Source organism: Ctenopharyngodon idella, chromosome 3 (genome assembly GCF_019924925.1).
Source record: "Ctenopharyngodon idella isolate HZGC_01 chromosome 3, HZGC01, whole genome shotgun sequence".
In the NCBI taxonomy this organism is placed as follows: Eukaryota; Metazoa; Chordata; class Actinopteri; order Cypriniformes; family Xenocyprididae; genus Ctenopharyngodon; species Ctenopharyngodon idella.
In genome coordinates this window covers 27,599,012-27,625,097 of record NC_067222.1, presented here as the reverse complement: position 1 = coordinate 27,625,097, position 26,086 = coordinate 27,599,012, and the positions used below count along the sequence as shown (strand labels likewise).

At 36.9% G+C, this 26,086-nt stretch overlaps 1 protein-coding gene across 6 annotated transcripts in view; it reads right to left on the bottom strand.

The window, feature by feature from the left end:
* The window catches only part of cacna1ia (calcium voltage-gated channel subunit alpha1 Ia), a 203,365-nt gene extending 187,276 nt beyond the window's left edge, over positions 1–16,089 (bottom strand). For 5 of the 6 annotated variants that reach the window (XM_051887611.1, XM_051887615.1, XM_051887612.1 and 2 more), the window contains exon 1: positions 15,209–16,089. The gene's annotated coding sequence lies outside the window, so the exon portion shown is untranslated. The remainder of the gene's footprint in view (positions 1–15,208) is intronic. The other variant, XM_051887613.1, reaches the window with a different exon arrangement.
* Between the last annotated feature and the right edge of the window lie 9,997 nt (positions 16,090–26,086).

Sequence of the window (26,086 nt, the reverse complement as noted above, 5' to 3'; positions counted from 1 at the left end):
CCTAGCTCACTTAAGTGACTGCATTATTTTATTTAGAGGTTTTGTTGTTTGTTTTTACAAAAAATAATTTTTCTAATAATTGCAAGTTTAGGCAGCATTTATTTTAATTTAATTAAGAATAATTCAATTATTTATGTTCTAATAATTGCAGACCTGCAGGTTTAGGCAGCATTTATTTTTAATTTAATTAAAGCGTTAGTTCACCCAAAAATTAAAATAATGTCATTAATTACTCACCCTCATGTCGTTCCACACGCGTAAGACCTTCGTTTATCTTCGGAACACAAATTAACATATTTTGATTAAATCCGATGGCTCAGTGAGGCCTGCATTCACAGCAATGACATTTCCTCTCTCAAGATCCATAAAGGTACTAAAAACATATTTAAAACCGTTCATGCGAGTTCAGTAGTTCTACCTTAACTTATAAAGTCACGTGATTTCAGCAGTTTAGCCGTTTGATAGGAGATCCGACTCACTGATTCGATTTGTAAAGCTCCGAAGCAGTGTTTTGAAATCGGCCCATCACTATATTGTTGAAAATTCGTTATTTTGTTTTTTTGGTGCACAAAAAGTATTCTCGTCGCTTTATATATTAAGGTAGAACTACTGAACTCGCATGAACTGTTTTAAATATGTTTTTAGAACCTTTATGGATCTTGAGAGAGGAAATGTCATTGCTGTGAATGCAGGCCTCACTGAGCCATCGTATTTAATCAAAAATATGTTAATTTGTGTTCCAAAGATGAATGAAGGCCTTACGGGTGTATAATGACATGAGGGTGAGTAATAAATGACATTATTTTCATTTTTGGGTGAACTAACCCTTTAAGAATAATTAAATTATTTTATTGATTTAATTATTTAACCACATACATGTTGACTACTGTTCCAAATATTCTATATGTTGCTTAAAAATAAAATATTGTGTTCAATGGGGAAAAAAAGGTTGTTTTTTACCCAGACATTTAAAAATAGCACATTTTAGAGCTGTAATCGCAATGCCATGATACAGTGGAATCATGATATTTTTGCTTAAGGTTACCATACCGTCAAAATCTCATACCGGCCCATGCCTAGTTGTGAAACTTCGATTTAAGTCTGGAATTATCAGAAGTTCTTTTCTTCCCTGTTGTGACGTATATCTGAATGAAACTGATTCTTGAACTAGAAAAAATTTAGGGCGGGACTATTTAGTCCATCTGGAATTGATTGGATCGCATTTGCTATTGCTGCTGTCATGTAAGGGACAAGTTGTCCTGCCCTCACATCAGGAAACATTTCAAAGAATGATAAGGAGAGCTATCACAGCAAAAGGGAGGGGAAGTTATTTCAACTTAAATATTACAAGGGCACATGAATTAAAAAAAAAATAATAATAATAATAATGTGCATGGATACATTATTTATAATAAATACTGCAATATTCCATTATCCAATATTGCCACAACCACAACAAATAAATAAACAATTCTGGTTTTGGCTAAAATAGTTTTGGAGAGCTGAATTCATTAACCAGTGAAATGAAATTAGCGCTTCTCTGATGATGTGTTTTGATTGTTTCAGCATCTATTTCATGCACACAATGTGGATAAGCTACAACAAGTAAACATGTCAGTAGCGTGGACACACTTTAAGTGGCACTTTGCCGAAGTACTGGTTTAAATTTATCACCTGAGAATACAATAACTGGAACATCATACTGAGATAAATCACCTAATTAAATCACTATTAAAACACAATTCTCATCCCTAGACACCACTGTATCCGTTACGAAGTAGAAAGGACATTTATTTACCTGATCTGTAACTAGGGTAAATACTACAGAATCAGAATGTAAATCAAGCATTCTCAATTTGCCATGACAGATATAAGCAAATAACAACTGCTTAATACAAGTATTTAATACAAAGTATTAAAATATTTTATTATGTCATGCATAAAACATTTGATTAGCCAATGTTTGCCAACATTTGATTAGTGTTTTCTGTATACAACCCCATTTCCAGAAAGGTTGGGACATTTGGTAAAATTCATTAAAATCAATAATCTGTGCTTTCCAATGTTTTCAATGACCAACTTAATTGTATTTGGTACATATAAACTAATGTTATTAATGATGACTGCAACACACTCTAAAAAAGTTGGGACAGAGGCAAATAAAAGTTTAAAGATTATAGAATATCCAAGATAAAATGTTTTGAAACAGACCACAATAAGCAGGTGAATTGATAGTAGGTGAGGGTAACCATGATTGGGTATAAAAGCAGCATACACCAAAGGCTCGGTCTTTGCAAGCAAGATGGGTCATGGTTCACCACTTTGTGCCATAGTTAATGAGAGAATTGTCAAACAATTTAAAAGTCACATTTCTCAATGCAAAAAGTTTAGTTTTTTCACCATCTAGCGTACATAATATTGTGAAAAGATTCAAGGAATCCAGAGAAACCTCTGTTGAATGTGATGACATTTGAGCCCTCAGATGGCATTGCATGAGGAACCAAAATGCTACTGTGTTAAAAAGAGCCACATGGACTCAGGAGTACTTTGGAAAACCACTGTCACTTAACACAGTCTACCGATGCATCAAGAAATATGCAACTTAAATCTCTGTCAAGCAGGGAGAAAGCTATAATCAATTCTATGCAGAGATGCTACCAAGTTCTCTCACCCCAAGCTCATCTCAGATGGTCCAAATGACAGTGGAAATGTGTACTGTGGTCAGATGAGTCCACATTTCAGCTTGTTTTTAGGAAAAATGGACACAGTTCCCAGTCCCAAAGACGAAAGGGACCATCCAGACTTTCATCTGCAACAGGTGCAAAAGCAAACATCTGTCATGGTACAGGGGGACATTAGTGCAAACAGCATGGGTGACTTGCATTTGTGTGAAGGTACCATGGACGTGGAAGTATTTATTGGGATTGTACACAGACATATACTGCCATCAAGATGACAGCTTTCCAGGGAAACAAGACAACACCAGCCCTCATTCTACACCTCTACACCATAGAGTGGATGTGCTTGACTGGCCTGCCTGCATTCCAGATCGATCTCCTATTGAAAATGTTTGGCCCATTATGAAAAGGAGAATAAGACAATAGGGCTTTTCATACTGCAATTAACACCGGGTTATCGTCATTCTAAACACCGCTTTCAACCCAGGGTAAAGGTGCATTTCACACTTGTAATTTACATGGGGGGTTAGCACCGGTTTTTATCCAGGGTATGAAACCCTGATCCGGATCAGGGTTAGCACCGCTTTTGTGGTGTTAATTTCACACTGCAGTGCCAAACTTGTACAGTGTGAACGAAGCAGTGTTACAATGTTACAACTAGATGCTTAGCAACCGACAACCAATCGCATGCCTTATATTCACATGCTTTGGGCAGTCATGGAAATGCAGCGCAATGTATATAAACAGTCGTTTCTGCATGTAATAAGAAAAATGTCAAACGGCGATAGAAAACATGATAATTGGAGTGAAGAAGAGACCATCATTCTTACCTTTATAGTTCAAAAAGACTTGATATTACAGTCAGCAATGAGGATGCGCAATGCTAGAGCCTTTATATAAACAGCTCACGTGCTGCGTTTGTCCAGTCAGTAACACTGACACCACAAATATGCAAATAAGGACTTTAACCTGTGGTTTAGGAATGTGCAGTGTGAAACTGCAGTTTATGAATACCCAGGATTAACTGTCATCCCCGGGTATAGTATGAGCAGTGTGAAACATGAATAAAGATAACCCAGGACTCCACTTACCCGGGGTTTAGAATGACCCATGGTTAACTATTTCAAGTGTGAAAAGCCCTAATGACAACCATGGACTGTTGAGCAACTGTCTTTTATCAGGCGAGACTGGGCAAAAATTCCACTTTTAACAATTAGTATCCTCAATTTCCAAACAATAAAAAGTGTACAAAGAAAAAGTGATGTGACACAGTGGTAAACATGTCTCCATACCAACTTTTTTGGAGTGTGTTGGAGCCTTCAAAATCAAAATTTGTTTATATTTATGAAATACAATTAAGTTGGTCATTGAAAACATTAAATATCTTTCTTTGTATACTTTTGTCGTTGAAATAAAGGTAAAAGAGAAATCACAAATTTTTGATTTTATTCCATTTTACAAAATGTCCCAACTTTTCTGGAAATGGGGTTGTACAGTATGTGCACAAGTGTGTTCAGGTTCAAAACTACTACTTTTCAGTTATATACTTTTCATTGATTTAGTATGTTTAACAAAAACAGTTTTTTTCCATAATGTTCAAAATTGTTGGGCTTTCAAACCTTAATATAAAAGGGCTCAACATGATCAATAAGAGTTTTCTAGACATAGTGTGTGGTTTAGACTCACCAATAGCTCTAATATTTAGAATTTTAGAATTAGGAGTTTTTACAATAGTTTGGTTTCATAAAGATATAGAACAGATAAAACAGCAAAAACAGAACTTTTCGGGGGGGTTTTATCATTTTGCAAGTGATCCAACATGCCCCCATCTCTCGGTCGACTGCACTAATGCCTGCATGCATTAAGAGGTTATGCCTTATCGACCAGAAGACATAGGACATAACTGAATTAAAGAGAGAGAGGAGAAAACAAAAGGGGGTGAAAGAGTGAAAAGAGAGGTTATGTGCAGAGAGATGTTTTGAATGCACTATTCTTTTTTTTTTGTTTTATTCACTTTATAAATATCACATGGATTCCTACAGTCTCTTGCTCTTAAACCCATTGAAATGACACATAGGAGAAAAATTCTTCTAGGTGAATGTCTGTGAGTCTACAAAGTACAATAAAGCGTAATTTCTTTACATTTATCACACCCTCTGTTGAAGCCTCAGGGGAAACGCAGAACTCCTTCTTGCGTACTGCGCGAAACCGAAGCCACCAAAACAAACAGCCATGGAAAACAAACAAATGCCCTCCTAATCCTTCCCACCCATACACATGTGCGCACACACGCTCAGAGCCCCTCTACGCATCACCGTCTCCACACGTGTCTCTAATTGAATCTGGATTACAATAGCTGAGATTGATTTGGAAAACAGAGCATGAAGACGCCAGCCACAATTAAATTACCAATGCATAGAGTGAGGTCGCTGCACCGACCACAATCAACATGAGCAGACCTGTTGGGCTCATAAAGCAGGTGAGCAGGAGGCCGGGCGTTTTCTCCCCCCTCAGAGGCCCATTAACAGGGTGAAATTAAAGAGGGGGATCTAATTAACCCCAGCCAGGAGGGATTACAGCTGCCGGTCAGCAAGTTCAGCAGACTGGATCACTCAGAGCACTTCACATTTCTGTCCTGTTCCTGTCAGTGTTTCTAGGTATTCGGCTTTGCCTTCCTATAAAGCTGAGATTTTCTCTGCACAGAGACAGCAATAAGAGCTTATAGCACTAAGGGCCAGGGGAAGAGAGAAAAGACGAGAGATTGACAACAGCCAGGGGTGTCAAATTGTTATAAAAAAAAGAAGTGGTTGGGGACATGAAATGGTAACGGCATTCTTAGGGTTGTCACAAATTCACAATATCAGATTTTCACTACACAATATGTGGCCAAAAGAATTCACAATAATGGCATTATTGCAAGCTAGCAAGCAATCAACAAATAAATAAAGTCAAATTCATCTTTGTTTATTTTGCGTTTTCTTTTATTGGCTAGTGAATCACACTCAAAATATAAGGCAGAGAGAGAGTTTGTGACCAAGACTGTAAAAAAGTATACTAAAAAGAAGTGTTGATCAGCAAACTGGCGTGTCTAACACCCTATCTTTTTCTTTTAATCTAAAACACACTAGTGAGCAATTTTTTTTTTTTGGTGCAGATTCATCTGTCATCTCGCCAACATGATTTTGTGAGGCTATAGTAGCTACACATTATCTTGTTCTTCTTTTTCCATTTTATGTCAGGTTGTAGTAGGGCTGCACGATTAATCGCAATTAACATGAAATCGCGCTTATCCCGATTTGGCTTAGTGCGATTATGAAATTGCAAAGGCTGCTAGTAAATGCTGCTCCATCTGAAAGCACTGCGACTTTGAGTCGACTATAATGTACATTTAAAAAAGCAACACATGTTAAACATCTTTCCAAACATGAGAAGCATTTATGAATCTCTTGTCCAACAAAAGACAACTATTAATTGCGTGTTTTTATTCCAAACTCACTTCATAACATCAGTTGAGTGTTTGAAAACATCCTTCTGTGAGATGATGTGGCTTCTTAAACAGATTAAGGCACACAACATATTATTTCATAGTATTCTATACAGTAATAAAGGCTATGTCGATTAGCATTGAAGTATAAATATACTTTATTATCATGAAAATACCAGAGAAGGCTTGAAGAACTCAGATATATTGTCATAGTTGTGTGTTTATTAATTATGTTTAATCAATAAAAGTGTTTCAATCTAGTGTTTATTCAGCTAGAGCAATAGTATGATGCCCATAGGGATTTCCTGGAATGACATGCATTATAGTACTTCTGCAGGCATATTTGGAGTTTCTGCATGAGAGCGCCCTCTGGCTTTCAGATGAAGCAGTGTACTACTGATCACAGAGCCATGCTGCACTGACAAGCTGCGCATAAAAAAAAATCACAGCCTTTGCCAAATCACGTGCGGTTTAATTTCGATTAATCGTGCAGCCCTAGGTTGTATATTGCAACACCCAAAGTGTACTTATTGCATAGGACATTATCTAAATTTCAAAAATTCATTCCTGCATCTTCCGCTGTCGGTCACAGAATTTTTGTAAAATCAGTCCATTTAGGGTTCCCACAGAAAAGCATTAGAACAGTTTCTGAGCGAAAACTGGTGCTTTTGCTTTCCCATTTTTAGGACAATCACAATGACCACTCTGAAAAACATCCAGGGTTTTTCCTACACTGAAAATTTTTTGGCGGCTGCCAAAACGATTTTTTGTCTCGCCAAAGCCTTATTTGATCAGTTCAGTTATTATGAGTGATGCACATAACTGCTGCGCTTGTGACAGGGCTCGGAACGAGCGCAAAGAGCTCCTCCCTCGTGCGCGTGCACTCTCTCTGTCTTCAAACTAAGCACTGTCTCTGCTCTCTCTCTCTCTCTCTCTCTCTCTCTCTCTCTCGCACATATTAATCTAAATCAACTGGCACGATGCTAAAAGTTCGGAAGACCGAATCCATGTTTCACGTGGCGCATTCGGAGTATTTCGTTTTCCTGAATTACCGCTGAGTGTGAATAGTAGGGCTGTGACGGTAGGCATGACAACCGCGCCACCGCCGCGCCACCGCGGTCGTGGAGTGTCACCGGCGGTAATGTGACATTATATATATATATACATATATATAATCTCAGAGGTCGCATTAACCGAAAATTTTCCATCATTGGTGGAATTTTTTTAGCAGTGACGGAAAAAATCTGCAGCCCGTCCGTCATTTTGACAGATTATGTAGCTTGTAACTGTAATTCCCACCCCTGTCCAGTAGGTGGTGAGTGCGCTCCAGCAGCAGAGCGCGAGTTCAGTCTCCAGAATAAAATGAAAACGCTTGATTACACACAGAGTTAAGTCAATTTTATAATAATAAAGTTACGTATGCTTACTTATATAATTAAGTTTTGTTATTTTTCTCGCTGACTATAAGTTTATGGTCAACGAATGGCTTTTCTGAGGTATAATGTTACGTGACATTTTTTGCAACACTGACGTGATACAGATTTCGGTAAGTTACTGTATCTTTCAAAATATTTTTTTGATTTTCATTAATGTTTATTTCGTTCTGTACAGTAGTAAAGAGGAAAGGATGATCGCATTCACTCACAATCTGTGACTTGGAAGTGTTCAAGATGAAAACTGAAAAGTGACGCAGTCTTTAACTTTCTTTTCATAATATAAATAAATGCATAGCCCATGCCTATTTGCTTATCCTGTAAGTTCGTGAATAAAAATGAAAATGTGGACGAAATCAGAAGCTATTAAATGTCTTATCATTAAAATATAAAAATTAAAATGACGGGTAGGCTAATTATTGATTATGATGGATTTTTTTTACGATCCTGTCCATCAAAATGACGGCGAAACGCAAGTCTAACGCAACCTCTGATATATATATATAAACAAACAACCCCCATTATTAGCCTTAATAATCCACAGTATTTTCAGGTTATTTATATGACAATGTGTAGTAAATTACCTATAATATCAGTTAGTTTAGACTGGAGTGAGGTGAAACCAGAACAAAACAAGTTGATGTTAGCTAGGTGCATTCAATTGTATATGGTAGAAAATTAGACTATTAGTTAAAATAAACTTTTTAATGCTACTTTTTAATATTGATTATTAATTTTTATTAATATATTTACCAAAATAATTATCAGGTCTAGCAAAGAAGCATCTTTTCTTACAAAGATATTTAAAAAAAAAAGAGGGCAAGAAAGGATTACAGTGAGAGCTGCAGGTAATTTATTGTCAGTATTGGGCTCGCAGATCACATGGGTAGGGTACTTTTTAATGTTTGTGTCGATGACCATGTCTGTCAGCCACCACCGAAAACCATTTTTGACCCAGGAAAAACCCTGACATCAATGCCCATTTTCACATACAAGGCTTAAGTATAGTCCCAGACTAAAATGCATGTTTGAGCTGTCTAAACTGAAAGCAACTTGCACTGACATATCTTAAAATATGTCAGTGTCGTTGTTTTGTTATTTTGTCTTTTTTTTTTTCTAACATTTATAAATGCTACTTGAATGTCCTAATTGTACTAAGGCCCACTCCTGGCTTAATGAAACCAGGCCAACAAATAACAGATTTGGATCACTGCTCATTATTAAACACACAAATAAAATGAGCTCTAGTATGACAAGTGGGGATGCTTCCTCTATTACATGCATTCCTGCCGGAAGCTATTTTATAAAGTGGTGGGGGACACAATCATCCATGGCAAAAAATGGTGGAGAAAAAAAAAAATGGTAAATGACACTTACGATAAAATACCACCAACAACAAGATGCATTGCCTTTTAAAAATAAGATCTAATGTTATTTTTAAAATCAATGGGCTTTCTTGCTGATAAAAATGAGCATTCTGCTAAGGAAATATTTTGTATATAAATTACAACAGTGAACAGAACAGTGACTGATTATCAACATATTAATCAAAGTCATTTAGAATGCCGACAATACAGGTTTCCACGTAACACTTTTTTAAAAAAACACTGCTGGTCACAACATCACATCACTGCTTATTTGCATAACTTTGTCACATAGAAAAACTCCACCTACAAACACGCTCACTCATGCCACCTGTCAACCCTAATCGAAAATTCTTTTTGACACTGTCAGTGTGAATATTTTTCATTTTGTAAACCTGTTGTAACAAGCTTAGCTCTCTCACAAAACACGTTATGTGGAGCTGCAATGTCCAATTTAAGTTTCCCCAAAATAATTTGCAAGAAAACTGGTAGATTTGATTGGCTCGAGGGCAGGTAGAGATCTTATGCCCTCCACAGTTGGATGCAGGCAGATGATGTCAGTGTTCTCATTGAGGTCCTCTAGCAGCACCTGCAGCTGCTCTGTATGCAGAGTGTGCTTCTTTCTTTCCAGAGTAAACAGCTGGTGGCCATGAGGAATATTTCACATGCGCTACCTCCTAACTCGATCAATTAGGAGCGGTTAAGAAAGAGAAGAGTGTGATTTGGTTCACAGATTCTGAAGCTAAACTCAGCACTAATCCCCTACCATCACAGCACAGAGATGAGAAGAAAGAGTAAGATTGCTTTCTAGACTACATTCATCAGAGCTTTACACTAAAAACTTACAATCTCATTAATTTTATAAAGCAAGTAAATGACAAGTAAAAGTATATTTAAATTATTATTTCTTAGTTTCAATACCCACCGCTGCATTTGATCAAAAATACAGTAAAAACAGTAATATTGTAAAATATTACAATTTAAAATACCATTTTCTATTTGAAAATATTTTAAAATGTAATTTATTCTTATGATGGCAAAGCTGAATTTTTAGCATCATTATTCCAGTCTTCAGTGTCACGTGATCCTTCAGAAATCATTCTAATATGATGATTTGCTGCTCAAGAAACATTTATCAATGTTGAAAACAGTTGTGCTGCTTAAATTTGTTACATTTTTTAGGATTCTTTGATGAATAGAAAATTCAAAAGAACAGCATCTCTCTAAAATGTCAGTCTTCTGTAACATAAATGTATTAATGTATTAATGTCTTGATGTTGAACTAAATGTTCTTTATAATATTGTTTAAACCTAATCATACCATCTCTCTATAAGCAATCATTTAAAGGCCCACTGAAGTGTCTTGGAACGTGCAGCATTATTCAATGTGTTGATGTAATTTCAACTGAAACTGGAAGACAGGGCAGGATATATCAAACAACTCCGCCCCTTTTTTAAAATAGCGAAATAGCGTTTTGTTTATATCATGGCTCAACCAGAGCCGCTGAGCTCGATAAAGCTTTGGTTTCCTTCTAATCTTGAACTGTTTCTCCTCCTAATCTCCTCTATATCGCTTTAAAATACAACATTCTGATGGGTCCAATATGTTTTATGGCCTGCGCCGACTCGCGGATATGATCCGCTCTGTGTTCTCTTATGTCTCTGGACCGGAGCAGGCTGTGCTCACACTGCAGCGGTTCACGTGACGCTAACGCGAAAAACGTCATTCGCATCAATGGAAAGCATGTTTACACTGTCTGAATCGTTCCCTATCCTCTATATAGTGCACTATGTGCCATTCACCATGTAGTAACTAGTAAATGTGTGAACAAGTGACCGATTTCAGCCGCAGCTTCAGCGTCTGTTTACCGTATAGGAGGGGGCGGGACTTCAGATTCTAGAGAGCATTTGATTGGACAGAAGATCTGATGAGAAGATGAAGTCCGCCTTGATGTCATAAAAATCTGTGATCCATTTTAGCGGAAGTGAGAGACTTTAAGTTTTGAATGCATATATGTCATAAACATAAGGCTAACATATTCATACTAAAAGCTAAAAAAAACTTTTTGATTTCAGGGGGACTTACAATACATATGTACAATACATAGTGCTTCAGTAATGCAAATTACACTCTTTCTCCACTGCTTTTATAATCCTTAAAAATACACAACCACTCACTCACCCAAAGGCAGTGCTGAGTTTTCAGCAGGTGTGAGTGCAGTCAGACAGCAGCACTGAATGTGTGGCCATGCTGGGGGACACAAACATCCTGACAACTCAACAACCAGCTTTACCAGACTGAACCTCAATGTGTTCAAAGCCATGGAACACCTAATGAGTTGCAAAGATCCTTGGGAATTTCACTCAGTTATTAAGACGCTCAGCAACAACACAACATGGAGCAGGAGCAGTGCTGAAACAGTTCTTTTATGAATTTATGGTCACTAAGGAATTCAGACTCCAATGTATCAGGTGCAGCAGCCCACTGATCAGTACTGTGGTCTACAAATCCATCTTAAGCACTAGACATTTCTTCAAGGTAATACAGAATGTGTTTTGTGTAATAATAATGTGCACAAGAACTACACAAATCACAAAGGAATTCTGCAGTGTTGTTTGATTTGGGTAGGAGATCAGGGGTGGTTGGACTCTGGAGTAGCGATTCGCCCTGAGTTACTTTCTCTGAGAGAGCTGAAGAGCACCTGACTAAAGTAAAAGACCCCGCAGTAAGTGTACAGGTGTGTGTGTGTGTGTGTGTGTGTGTGTGTGTGTGTGTGTGTGCAGTGAGTGCAGAGTGAAGAGCACTCAAGCAGGTCCTCCTCATTCCCTCCCTCTCGTCTTAACGCTGCCAGTCCTTATTGGTTGTTATATTACCACACGCTCTTTTGTTTGCAAACTCTGAGCCACCCTACATATTCAACAACAACCCTTTCACCATCCGTTTCTCACACACATTCCCACAAAGTCTTCCTCACTGTCTCTCATGATGCATGCATTCATAAATCCTATAACCTACCATACGGCATATATTTAAAGGGGTACTTCTAGTAAAATGGGCTTTCAATTAAACTTGGCTGTCTGTGTAGTAGAAAGGTGAAAAAAAATTGAAACCAGTGATGACTGACTAGAGAAAACAGAGGAAAAAGGCTGTCTTCCCTTTTGCCAAATCGCTACACCCATAATGCACCGGGCCGTCCATGGCCACTCCCACTGTTCCACATTGGATAGGCTTACCACAGTTAAATATCGGCTTGATTTAGAAGGAAATACTTCTTAGCAAACTTTTAGTTATAATGGTGTTGACTTGTATTAAACATTTAATGTTTATTTTTGGTTTCCAGTAAAGGTTCCAGCGCGTTGTAGGCTGCAAAGAATCGTAAATATGGAGAGAACGCTGTGACAGACAATCTGAAAAACCTCTGACTATGAACACAAGTGTTTTAGGCCAAATGGAGGGGAAAAAGCTGAAAGAAACTGCTGCTCCGTACCTCCCAAAGCAAAACGCTGTCAGGTATGAAAGCTGTTGCCATAGTGTTCCATTTTTACCATAATGCTGTTCAAAGAGTAGACAAAGTATGATAAAAAATTTCAGAGATGAACCCACTCTTACAATAACTGTTAATAACCCTCTGTTGATTCGACTGTCCGTGGGCGGGAATACAAAAAATCTGTAGTTTTCACAAAAGCCCTGGAGCTGTCAAAAACTTTTGCTGACAAATAAACATGAATTTTTTGGTCCAGGTAACACGGAGAATGTGTAAACATTGTTCATTTACATATACCACCAACAGTGTAATACAAAGTGGGTTGAAAATCTGCAAAATTACGCTTTAATATCAGTACTAAAATGTAAATTTGTACGTTTAAAATGTTTAAATTGTATGGAGTAAAATGTAATTCCAGGACTCTGATACTGGGGGTGCAGCCTTTTTAATGGCTAATCTGGCTGTATGTGTATAACTAAATCTCTCTGAGCTATGATTTTATACATAAATCAATGCTAAAGAGCAACGAGACCCCAAGCCTAGCAGGATCAGTGAAAACATTTGTGTTTTAGTTATTTGATGTCTACTGATGTAATATTACTGCAATATTAATTTCTGGGCTTATGATAATTTGGAAACAATAGATATTGTGAAACAAAGAATAGTTATACCCCTACAATAGTAGTTGATTAAGAGCCATCAGCCCTGTGACAGACAATTCAATATATGACAGCAACGAAAAAGCAACAAATTGTTCCGTTTAATGTCCGCTGTTGTTGAATGAACTTTACAATATAAAAACGCAGTGATGATGTAACTGGTCCCTTACTGTTCATGTCATTAAATAATATAATGTGAATATACAAACCTATTCAAATTTGTTTTTGTTTTTTTTATTTTAATAAGTACAGGTGTTACAATGGAAGGGCCACATGACGACTCGAAACTACATAAAAATTGGCCTCTCCAGCAACTGTGTATCGATTATTAAAGGGTTAGTTCACCCAAAAATGAAATATATGTCATTAATTACTCACCCTCATGTCGTTTCACACCCGTAAGACCTTCGTTCATCTTCGGAACACAAATTAAGATATTTTTGATGAAATCCGAGAGGAATATGACTTGTCCATAGACAGCAATTTACCCACCACTTTCAAGGTCCAGAAAGGTACTAAAGACATTGTTAAAAAGTCTGTGTGACTGTTTACTGTTTACGTTCAATGCTTCCAGGTTCTACGTCAGAACGCAGACTGATTATTGGCCGGCTCCGGCATCAGCATCACACAAATGCGTCGTGCTGCTTCTTACGTGAACAGCGTCAGCTAATACTGAGCCGACGTTCTGACGTAGAACCTGGAAGCGCTGAACGTAAACAGCATATGAGAATGACACAGAAGAGAAGATATTGTTGAATAAAGTCATTATTTTTGTTTTTGCGCACAAAAAGTATTCACGTCACTTCATAAAATTAAGGTTGAACCACTGCAGTCACGTCGACTATTTTACCGTCTTTAGTTCCTTTCTGGACCTTGAAATTGGTGGTTAAATTGCTGTCTATGGAGAAGTCAGATACCTCTCGGATTTCATCAAAAATATCTTAATTTGTGTTCTGAAGATGAACAAAGGTCTTACAGGTGTGGAACGACATGAGGGTGAGTAATTAATGACAGAATTTTCATTTTGGGGTGAACTAACCCTTTAAATAATGTTATAAACAATAAAATAAGACATGAAACTGCACACATCTGACACAAAAATATGAAACTGCAAGTTACCTTACCCTTACGATGTATTTTTAATGTTAAAAAAGTAAAAAAGTGAAAAGTATAAATTACTTTACTTACTTTAAATATGAAAATGTTTACTGTACAGCATATTTGTGACAATGCAAAAAATGAAATAGTTGAGACGTCAATGTCACTAGATGATGTAGCTTGGTAAATGTTTTGTCTCTGAGCTGATCATATTTGCTGTCATGGTCCTGGAACGTTTGTTAACAAGCAGATTCATGACAAAGCCAAATAATATTCAGCTTTAGTCTGGCAGGTGGCCTATAGGTCAGTGATGGGCACGACCTGAGCCAAAACAATACAGAAAAAAAAATCTAATTTTTCATGTTATAACATCTACAAAAATATTCAGAACACTCCTGCTGTTACATTTGCGTCAACAACATAAACCGGAGTCTCCGCAGTCACCTCCCAAAGCTAATCTAACTCGTGAAATTAGCACAGCGTGAGATTTTTTTCCCATTCTAACTGTTGCACTGAAAATGTGTGACTGTCCGTCTTATAATGCAGCTCAGACACACAACGTAGATAATTAACCGCCAGTATCTTACGGTTTTGTTAGCTGGTTTGAGCAGGTACCTACTTTTTTATCTTCTAAGTTTCTGTGAGGTCATAGAAAAGCATGTCTACAAACATACAATTGTCCTCGCGTCGTATTTTTGACTTTAATTTATTTCGAAATATGTTTTCTGCGCGTTTAGTTTATCATTTAAACGCGACACAGAATTCTTATCATTCTAATTAGAAGCAAAGTGTTCAGCGTTACTTCTGCAACGGAACTGGAGACAAAATGTGCCATAAAATAGGATTTAAAAAACAAAAAACAAAAGACAGAACAGTATTTCAACCCAAAAACTAACGTCAGGGTGTTTTAAGCAGTGCCAGAGATATTAAATAGGAGTAAAAGACATTGTGTGTTTATAATAAAGGGATAAAGACTAAACATTAACTGCAATAAGGAGTTACCTTACCTCCTCTGACATCAAAATCGCGTGCCGCAGGGCACTAAAAAAAGAGCGACGTTGATTTTCAAAAAAGATCCTATACGAAAACAGCGTCTAATCAAATTGAGGCAAAATTCCAGCTTGCAGCTCTGTGACAAGGAAATGTCATTCTCAGTTCTTGCATTACATAACCTCTGCTTAACCGTCCACAAAATGACTTGTCTTCAGCCAATTACATTACGAGCAAAAACTCAGTGATAATTCTGAGTCTTTTTCGTATTTTCCCAATCGATTTGTTCATTTAGACCAAAAAAATTAAATCTGTACTCCCATATCTAGAAAATCCAAATGATCGCTGTTATCCGTTGATGTTCTTTCCATTTTTTTCGACGGTGTCTACTCCTTAAGTTTGTCACGAGAATGCAACCGATTTGTCTGGAAGGGAAATCGCATTCAGTAGTCTGACCGTGTGTACTGCCTCCGTCTGCTGTTTTAACTTACTGGTCCTTCCTATTTCTAATCGAAACTGGATTTGTTTCCCAAAGGTACGCAAATCTTCCCAAATCCTTTTCCACACTGCGTATATATTCCCAAAGAAAAAAGAAAAACCTGTTTCGTCTCGAGGTTTGGTGGAAGGGAGCGAGTTGCATCGCTTTCCTTCAGTGTTCTTGCTTCAGTTGCTCAGGGATGTCTAATTTATCTGCACTCTCAATCCACATTAAAAGTCCGTAATTCCAAATATTATGTGGTGAAAACCATATTTTATAAACCAAATACCAACTTCGGTTCCCCCGCAGCGTGATCACAGTGCTCCAGCAGGTGAATTCGCATTGCCTCACGCTCGCTGAACTGCGGAGAAGAACTCCAACTGAGCGACGCGGATGTGAGCGCGCACTGACGCTGGCGAGTTCAGAGTCCCTTTCACCTGCGTCTCACGAGATGGAGCATGTTGCACACACATGAATGATTTGCTCTCGAGATGTGTGTACCGGCAACTCCCCTTTTCTCCAGTGCCGTGTCTAAAAGAACCTACGAGAGACGGTAAGAGAAAAAAGGAGCAGAAAAAAATACAATTACCACAAAACTGTGACGGCGTGCGGGGGATACGCGTTTGACGAATATTAAAACACGCAGTGAAGTGCTGTGGCATGTCGTTGTGGCATACTTGCGTGTGAGACTATCCTGCTAACGTAGTGCTGAGCGCAGGTAGCTCATAAAATGGTTTTATATCCAACATTGGAATGAGGAAACTGTGCCGTTCGTGTTTGCGCTTTTGCATTTGGGAAGATAGAATTGCGCAAATTTACTCGCTAAAAAAAATCAACCGGAGGAAACGGTCAACAGTAATATAATATCCGTTTTGAGGAACATTATTTGGCCATTATGGTTTAAGTCAGACTGATATGTTATGCAGTTCACAAACACGTGGATTTATTTAATCGTGAAGGCGTCTGTACACTACAAAGCCACGCAAATGCTGCATCTGAAGTGTCTTACATTCCACGAAAATGAGCTCTTACAAAAACCATTTACACATAATGTACAGCAAAATATACGTGTCATAAAATTAATATTTTAAATATGAAACGAGCAAAGGTACATGAAATGGGCTGAAAATGTCTCAAATCTATGTCTATCTTGTTTAAAAAGTTTAAGGCTGCTATGATGCTGCCTATTCAACTTATAAAGACGTCTTTAGACAAAGGACTAAACTGCCATTTTATAATCCTTATAGTTTAAGTTTAATCAGAGAAAGAGTGTACTAGGATAGGATAGATTTGCCTACTTTGCACAAGCTGTTGCGTACTACTTCAGCACAACGGGCAGAGAACGAGTGGCGCTGTCCGTGGTGCTGCACGCATGCAACACATTTCTGACGCGTGAGCGCGCGTGATAAACCGCTAGCAGCTGATAATGTGGTTGGAAGCTCTCGGCTGTATCTTAACTGCAATGAAATCATGTTAAGCGTTCACATCAAAGCGATGTCTAATTGAGCATGCAATCCCTATCCTCATTGCAGTAAATAAATCATGCTTTTTTGATACAAAAATACATGTCTGGTGTGCAAAATTAAAAATGAGGTTAGCTCCTGATTCTCTGCAAGCACAATAGATTTAGCTGATCCTTTAAAAATTCGAGAGCTGCCATTCTTTATAAATACATTTCAGAATGACCACACCAGCAAGGAATATCAACAGGAATGCCAATGGCAAGCGTTGCAGACTAATTCAAGCAACAAGGCAAGCTCTCTCTAGACACCCTTACCTCTGGGACACTAGAAGAAATTTCTGTTAAATCTTGAAAAATGTAATCAACCATGACCTGGAGGTGCACGCTTGAATTCACTCACACCAAAAAGAGCTTACTGGATCTACAGAAAGGACTAAGCATGACCAGGCCTCAGTAGATTCAGAGCTGTACACAGGACACCAAAGCACACGTACAGGGCAAGCTATTAGTGTACAATGGCTCTAATAAAACAAATGTAGTTTGTAACTTCTGTGCATTAGTGAAAAAAAAACAGAACTGCAAAAAAACCGGTACTGTTGTTTTTTTTAAGATGTTTTTTTAAAGGTTCTTTACAGTTCTATTTAGAACTGTATCATCTTGAAGAACTCTTTATATGCTGAAATGGTTCTTTGTTACAGTTTAGGGTTCTTTTTTCCTGCCTTTTTGTTTTTCAAATCTGTAACTGTCAAAGCCACCTCATTACTGATTTTCTGGAGCTCAGCAGCCATCCAATTACACAGACTGCCAACACACTCTTAAACAAGTAAATTATTTATTTCTTAAAATGTCTACAAATTTTAACTTTCAAGTTGGTTTCCTACCAGTCATGTCTCTTTTTAGTTTAACAGAACATGTAAGTGTGAGCAGCTCTATTCAGTTAAGGATACTTATCTTCTCTTCTTCAACTAAGTAAGACAGATATTGAATTTATGATCCATATATTGTTAGATTTGTTTTTAAATTAGTACTTTATATATCACTTTTTCCTTTTAACATTGTAAAGGGCTCACATACTGCCCATTTTTGCTAATTTCAGCCTTAATAAACATAATTGTTTTTACATAAACAAATAGAAGAGACACACTGTAACTGTAAATATACTAATATAAAATAAACTATAATAAAAAGGTTATTTATAACACCATTGATAACCTATATAGCACTTTCAAAGCATAGTTCTTTATGGAACCTTATAAAAATGGTTCTATTTAGCACCAAAAAGGGTTCTGCTATTGTTACAAGCCGAAGAACCCTAATTTTGTACTGTTTAGAACCATTTTTCTTAGGAGTGTAGACAGGAGAAATATTAAACATGAAAAATGTATAGACTTCACTTTCAACTTGTCCTAGACAATAATCAAAGGCCATCCTGTCTAAGCTGATATGTAATAAACACAGATCAAGTTTAATGTTGTACACATTTTTAGTGTGTTTTGTTGTTGTTGTTGTTTTTTAGCATTTTAGCATTTTAATTAGGACTGGTAACATAACTAAATTTAAATAAATTTTAAGACTTATTAGGGGCCCTTGGAAGTTTACAGAGGCCCCCTAGTGGGCCCCTGAGAACCACTGCCTTAAAGCATAAATATAAAGAACAGTCAAAGAATTCTGATGGATTTAAATAATGGGAAATAGGGGCCATTAAGATCCCTTGGGGGGAAATAAAGATTAAATAAAGCTGGATTTGACTGTGGATTTGGTATTATTATTGGGTTATTTCAAAAAAAAAAAAAAAAAAAAAAAATTCTAATTACTAAAATTACTAAATTAAATTACTAAACTTTCTTTAGTAGTTCCTTCTGTGGCTTTCCAAAAGCCAATCTTTCAAGCCTCACTGGACTTGCAATTCTCTAAAATAGTAAAACAGGTAAAAATAGATAAAAAGGCTCTGCAGGGTTCTTGTCGTCGGCTAGGCAACCCCCTCCACTAAACAGGGTACCAGCACTAGAGCCAAGCCATAAGCCTTCATAAAATATTCACAGCAAAGGGGTGTCTACAGCTGTTCTCTTTTTGTTGGGAGAATAAAGCAAACAATGCGGCTATTTTTGGGTTCTATTCCCACTCTCTGTACTGTCTTTAAACGTCCATCATCAGAGAGAGTAAACCAGAGCTCACACATCTACAAACACACTATCAAATAGTGCTACCTAGCATCTCTGCCAAAAGTGCATGTTCAAATGCCACAGTCAGCTGATCCTCATCACCCTAATGCAAAAGAAGAGAAACCATAGTGTGACGCTGTTGCCAAAAAGAGACTGAAGCACTCCTACATCCTTCCTGCTAAAAATGGGGAGTAAATCACATTACACAACTGTTCCATGCATATAATGCTAGGTGTTATTCAATACACTGTCACAAATAATGTTAATACTTTACAACAAAGCTGTTATTCATTATCATCATTATTATTGGTTAATGCAATATGAAATACTGAAAAATACTTTTACAGCATTTATTAAATTTGGTTAATGTTATTTTCTACATAACATATACATTTATAACATTTTAAAGTTGTATAAATGTAAATGTATTAAATGGTTATGTTCAGTCAATAATGAACAATAGTATCACTACCATTCAAAATTTGGGGACAATAAGATTTTTTTAATGTTTCTGAAAAAAAGAAGAATCATCAGCCATTACATTACATTTTCTTCAGGATTCTTTGAAGAATCAAAAGTTTAAAAGAACAGGATTTATATGAAATATAAATCTTTTATAACATTATAAATGTCTTTACTGTCACTGTCACTGATAAATTTAATGTATCCTGTCTGACTAAAAATATAGGGGGAGACCAGGGATGGAAGTAACACTTTTTGTTTGAGCATCAGTAATTCAGTGGTTATAGATCTCTCAAAGTTTAATACACTGTAGCCACATTTGTCTACTACATTTAAAACTCACTTGGACTTGTACAACACAATCACAGATTATGTGATTTAATGTCAAATACAAAGAGTTCCGTTGTTAAAACCTACCCCACTACTGGGGTGAGTTGTAACACTAGCCGGGGATAGATGTATCAAAGAGAGTTGATTTGCTGAAATAACATCCACACTATATGATTTATGCAAAAACTTTATGGAAGAACAATGAATAATCAGTTTTGTATAAAAAAACAAAAAACATTAGGAAGCACTTTACTTAAAGCCTTTATGTATAATGCATTATAAAAATTAATGCTCCATATAATGCATTGTATGGTCTCATAAATCATTGTAACAACAGTCGGTTATAATACATTATAAAACACTTATCTATTCATTGAATACGCTTTAGAAAGTATAATGCATTAAAACACATGACAAACAATAATTTCAGCTGTAACAAGAAATCTGCAAATATTATAATGCATTTTATGCATTATCTTTCATAATGCTTTATAAATAAAGGCTTAAAGTAAAGTGCTACCAAACATAATGCATTTCATTTAGGACTTAAAATTCAGCACAAAAACAACTGCCATGTGTGTGTTTGTGTAAGTGTTTGTGAGTGTGTATTCCTGTCACATAGGGTTTAGTCACTAGCTATGTGTATTTTAAGTAAATTTTAAGATATCGCAAAAATAAAATAAAATAAAACACTGGATGGAAACTCCAAGATGTGCATAAATTGTAAAAATGTGCACAAAAATGTATACTCAATTTAGGCGGATAATGTTTTTATTTGATAAGAAGACGCACATAAACTATGATGGAAACACATTTAACACATAAATCCCTTGATGTGAAGCAAAAACTCTTCCTTATGGATGTGATTGGACTGGACACATTGGAATCATCATAAGGGGTTGGTTGTAACATTTTCAATGGACTGTTACAACTATCCCCACCCCAAACAGCCATAACATAGCTAACAGTTTAGCATGTGGGTTTGAAGTTAGCATGAATGCAAAGCATCAAATTAAACTAGATAAATGGCTACTTTAGGATATGCAAGTCAAATTAGTGTATCTATAATACAATGATTGCTAGGCAAAAAATAATCTCGATTAAAAAAAAATTTACTTTCTTCCCTGAAAATCTTTTTTTTTTTTTTTTTTGTCAGAAAGTCTACAATGGTGCTGACAGTCACATGCCACTTCAACTGTGAGCTCAAAAAGGAGATTGGAGTGTCTGATAATACTGACATCTACTGACCTCGTGTTACAACACTCCCTGGTCTCCCTTAAATTTCTTTAAAAAAAAAAAGTTAGAATAAAAGCCTGAGAAAAATCAGCAATGAATGTCAGATTCATATTTAAATGTATTCAATATATACAAAAGACCTCTATTCTGTTCATGTGACAATAGTGTTTGAACAATTTGATAAAAAAAAGAAAAAAAAAGTCCTAAATACATGCTTATGTAGCCTACTTTATAGATATCTAAAATATTTTATGAGGTATTTTTATTCTAAAATTTAGAGGGCATTCTCAATTCTTGCAAGTGAATAAGCAAATTAATAAATGAATGCATTCCCTTTTCATTGTACATAAATGTTTTGCATGTGAATGAATCTTTGGAAACATGTCTGCCTTACTAAAAGCTGGCTATAATCCAGCCCCATTATAAAATGGACCTTACAACCTGTTGCAGCCTGTGAAAAGACATTATGCAAGGTTCAGCTATTTTCAAAATCACTAATAATAAGTTAATTATGAAATCAACATGGCATTCATTTTCCTGACATGCTCACCAATGCATGATATCGTCCAATCAGAGTCACTCAAAACTCCATTCAGATGATGAATGACCTCTTCCAGCTCCTGACAGACATACACAAACAAATCCCTAACATGGAATCTGGCAGGCCACCAACACCATTATTTGTAAACTTTCCTACTTCACACAAGTCGAACCAACCCAGCTTGTGTTCCTCCCCCTGCGGAGATGTTGAGGCGAGCTCTGATTGGTGTTCATTCCTCTAAACAGCCCTGCATCTTCCCACCTGCTGTCATACTGCTCCCTTCTCCACACACATCCCATCAGGGTCGGAGGGAAAGTAAACAGAGAGTAGTTTGTTCTTCAGTAATTCTATTATGGCTATTTGCGGTATTGATTCTCCAGTAGAGTAGAGAGAAACAAGTCACCCAGGATGTACAGGAGGGCCACCGAAAAGAGGCAGAATAAAAAGTCAACCGTCGCTAACCCCAAGTGACACAAATTACTCTGAGTGACATGAGCATTCTCTAAACTCAGTGGGGAACGATGATGTGGCATTGATTAGAATTATTCAAATGTCACTCCTGTCTTCTGAAGGGTAGAATGTGAGATGGCAATGCGATTTTTCACAGCACTTCGTCTTTTTTAAGATGAGACAATAAAATTAGCAGCACTCCTCTCTTCCTGTCCAAACCTGCCCTGTAGTCACAGAGTGCTTTAGGGAAATACAGCAAGATGCCAACTTTTTCACTTTCATCCCAGTTGTTACTAAAACTTGTTTTACAATCAGAATTAAAATGACAAAGTGGCCTTAGGCAGTACAGCACAGTAGGCAGAGAAAGCAGGAAAGATTGTATTACACCTTCAGGAAAGGACGGAAAGGTTGTGAGACAGCACCACCTCGGACTGAAGCTGATAAAACCCTGAAAACAAAAAAACTTTTGAGATATATAGTTACAAACACACTCGCACACACAGATAATACAAAGACTCTTACATGCACATACACACATTTACACTTTAAAGAGACTTTACAGCACCTGGGTGGCCTGACAGAGATGACAAGGTGCTTATCAGCTCGAACCCGGTGAGTCAAATGGGACCAGAGCGAGAAAGCGACAAGATGAGAGAAAAAAGAAAGGGAGAGAGAGAGTTAGCAGTAGAAAGTGAGAGACACTGTGTGATAGACAGAGAGGGTGTGTGTGAAAAAAAAGAGAGAGTCTGGAGTTACCCACCACTGCTCTCAAGGGCGAGAGTTCCCTCATGCACACAACTGATAAAATGAAACCTTGACAACAGAGAGTGCAGATACATTTGGTGTAAAATACGGTTTTAAAATGGGCCGATTTCAAACGTGAAGAGATACTGAAGTGTCCAGTAAAACTGTGTGGACTGTGAACAACGCTGGAAGGTAAATGACTGCAAATACTGGCAAATAACTGAGTAAGAAATGTAAATAGATTGTTTTGAGCTCTGCATTTAACCCAAGCAGAATCATAATTTTGCAGTAGTTGGGTCTCTGTTCTGTCTGTTCTGATAGGGTCAAGGAGAAAAGAAAAAACACAATGCTAAATGCAAATAAAAAAAATGCAACTAACGATGTAATTAGTAAATGAATAGGGAATAACAGGGAAGAGAACACACATTCTTTATAGCTTTGGTTGATGTTATAAACCATTGGTTGATGTTATAAACCATGTCTCCGCATACATTATCACAGCTTAAGGCAGACGCCATGACATGCCCTCATCCTCAAATACCAAGCAAAATAAATTATGTAAGGCAAAAGCAAATATGGACAAGATTGTTAAAGACGAGTTCACTAGCAATAAGGATAAATTTGCTTTGAGTCGACCAGAATTTGTCTTGAGCAGTGAATCACTGGCTGGGAGCATGAAATTATTTAAGAAAAATCCAAGTTTGTTGTTTTTCCTATTCAGCATACGTCATGTTAATAATTCAGAATATCATCAGATAAAGTTCAATAATTAAATGTAAGGATATTTTGTTTACTTTGCAACAAACAACTTTGGGACTATATTTGACCATCACTTAATGCCTGAAGCAAAGCCAGCTGAGAACCACATAAATGGAATAAACAATGAGATTAGTAATCCATAACCAAAATCAAGCAGAATCACAAGAAAATGACTCTCTATTACAGCCTTTGGATATTTAGCAACAAACTACATATGATTGATTGCTATTCTACCTTTCAGTATTTCCAGTCCTCAACAGGGAAATGTTAAATTTAAGAAAACAATATGAAACAGTTTAAGCTGCTTGTGTAAATATTTTAGCATTACTGTCTTATCTTAAAGCCAATAAATAACTCAATACCAACACTCGGTTCCATGTAAACATTGCCATTGTGTTTGGATGTGGTTGCAGACTCAGCCACATGCAGGTATTCTCATGAATTGCTCTGCCTTCAGGCAGTTCTCTCTCTAAAGCACAAAGCTATATAAACAGACTTTCATTACCTTTCATTATCTGTCTGGGTCAATGAGCAGCTGCGGTCTGATGCACTGATTCCCAATAAAAACTGGTACTGAACGAGACCACCAGGACCTCTCTAACTGACTCATGCTGAAATATTGTTACATACTGCATAGCCCCCCGAATAATCCACTATAAATAGAAATTAAAACTAATATTTAATGCCAGATTAAGAGAATTTATTGCTGTTGTGCAAACATTTACAAACAACGTTGTGCATTAGAGATACTGAATTAGAGTATTTGTGTAGTGTATCCGGTATTTGATGGCCTTGAGACAGTGTAAGGTACTTGAGTGCAAGCATAAAGAGCTTTAAAATTAAAAGAGATTCAGCTTTAAAAAGACATCCATTATACAATATAAAGCTTTGTTGCATTGGCATGCTCATTTTAACTCACCAGCACTCAATTTGGACTGTAATGGATTAGTTGGAATGCCAGCAGGAGACATTAAACGAGCTTTAGTTGTTGTAGGTCTAATCTCATTGCATATTAATATTAAAGGCTACTGGGATCCTTGGCCAAGCATCCTATAGAGAGGAAATGATTTAATCACAGTCTGCTGTTCTACACAGAGTCTCACACTGTGCGTATATGAGTGTGACATTGAAAGGGAGAGCAGAAGGGGAATAGTAAGGGCTGGTTTGAGAGCTGAAGGTCACATTAGAACAGGGGCTCTGTGCACAGCTGCAGGAGTAATCTCACTGAGAGTGAGAGTGGCAGCAGCAGGGAGCACGTCTTTACACATTTAACACCACCTCAATGGCACCATTAGGGATGAAGGTCAGTGTGGTCAAAAACGCATAAACATGCACATAGAAATGGAACAGACATATACAGGTGCTGGTCATATAATTAGAATATCATCAAAAAGTTGATTTGTTTTACTAATTCCATTCAAAAAGTGAAACTTGTATATTATATTCATTCATTACACACAAACTGATATATTTCAGATGTTTATTTCTTGTAATTTTGATGATTATAACTGACAAGTAAGGAAAATCCCAAATTCAGTATCTCAGAAAATTAGAATGTTGTGAAAAGGTTCAATATTGAAGACACCTGGTGCCACACTCTAATCAGCTAATTAACTCAAAACACCTGCAAAGGCCTTTAAATCAGGGCTCCAGACTGCGCCTAAAACGGTCGCATTTGCGACTAAAAATATTAATATGCCAGTGATATTTTTGCTGAGGTCGCCATTGGCGACCATACAAACTCATACGTTATGACTGTAAAATGTGCAGTTATTTGCGTGTTCTGTGACCAGTAGCCTATCACATCATTTGTTGTGTTGACATAATTAAATGAGATGCTGCGTGTGAATGTTTCAGTGGGTTACAGCAGGTAGGGGAAAATATCACACACCAAACAGACGCCAAAGAACTATCACTGATGAAAGCCGACTGTGTTGTCGCCTCGCGTCGGTGCAAAAAATACTGCAGATACACACACAATGCATCGCGTGCTTACCGTTTTGAATATCAATCATGCTGATCACTTTCATTATTCCACTCCTCATGCTCATCAGATAAATTTAAGGGCATAAAAGTCTTCAGTATCTTAAATAGTATAACAAGAGTATTAATGATAATTTTAAGGTTCCAGCTAATGTTCACCTAAAATATATTGTTAGACCAACAATATCTTATCAATTAATTATGACGTTTACACTCGACGTTCTTGGTTTTCTTCCTATTTATTAAATCCAGGCAATTGGTTGATAAAACATTGATTAAAATTAAGAT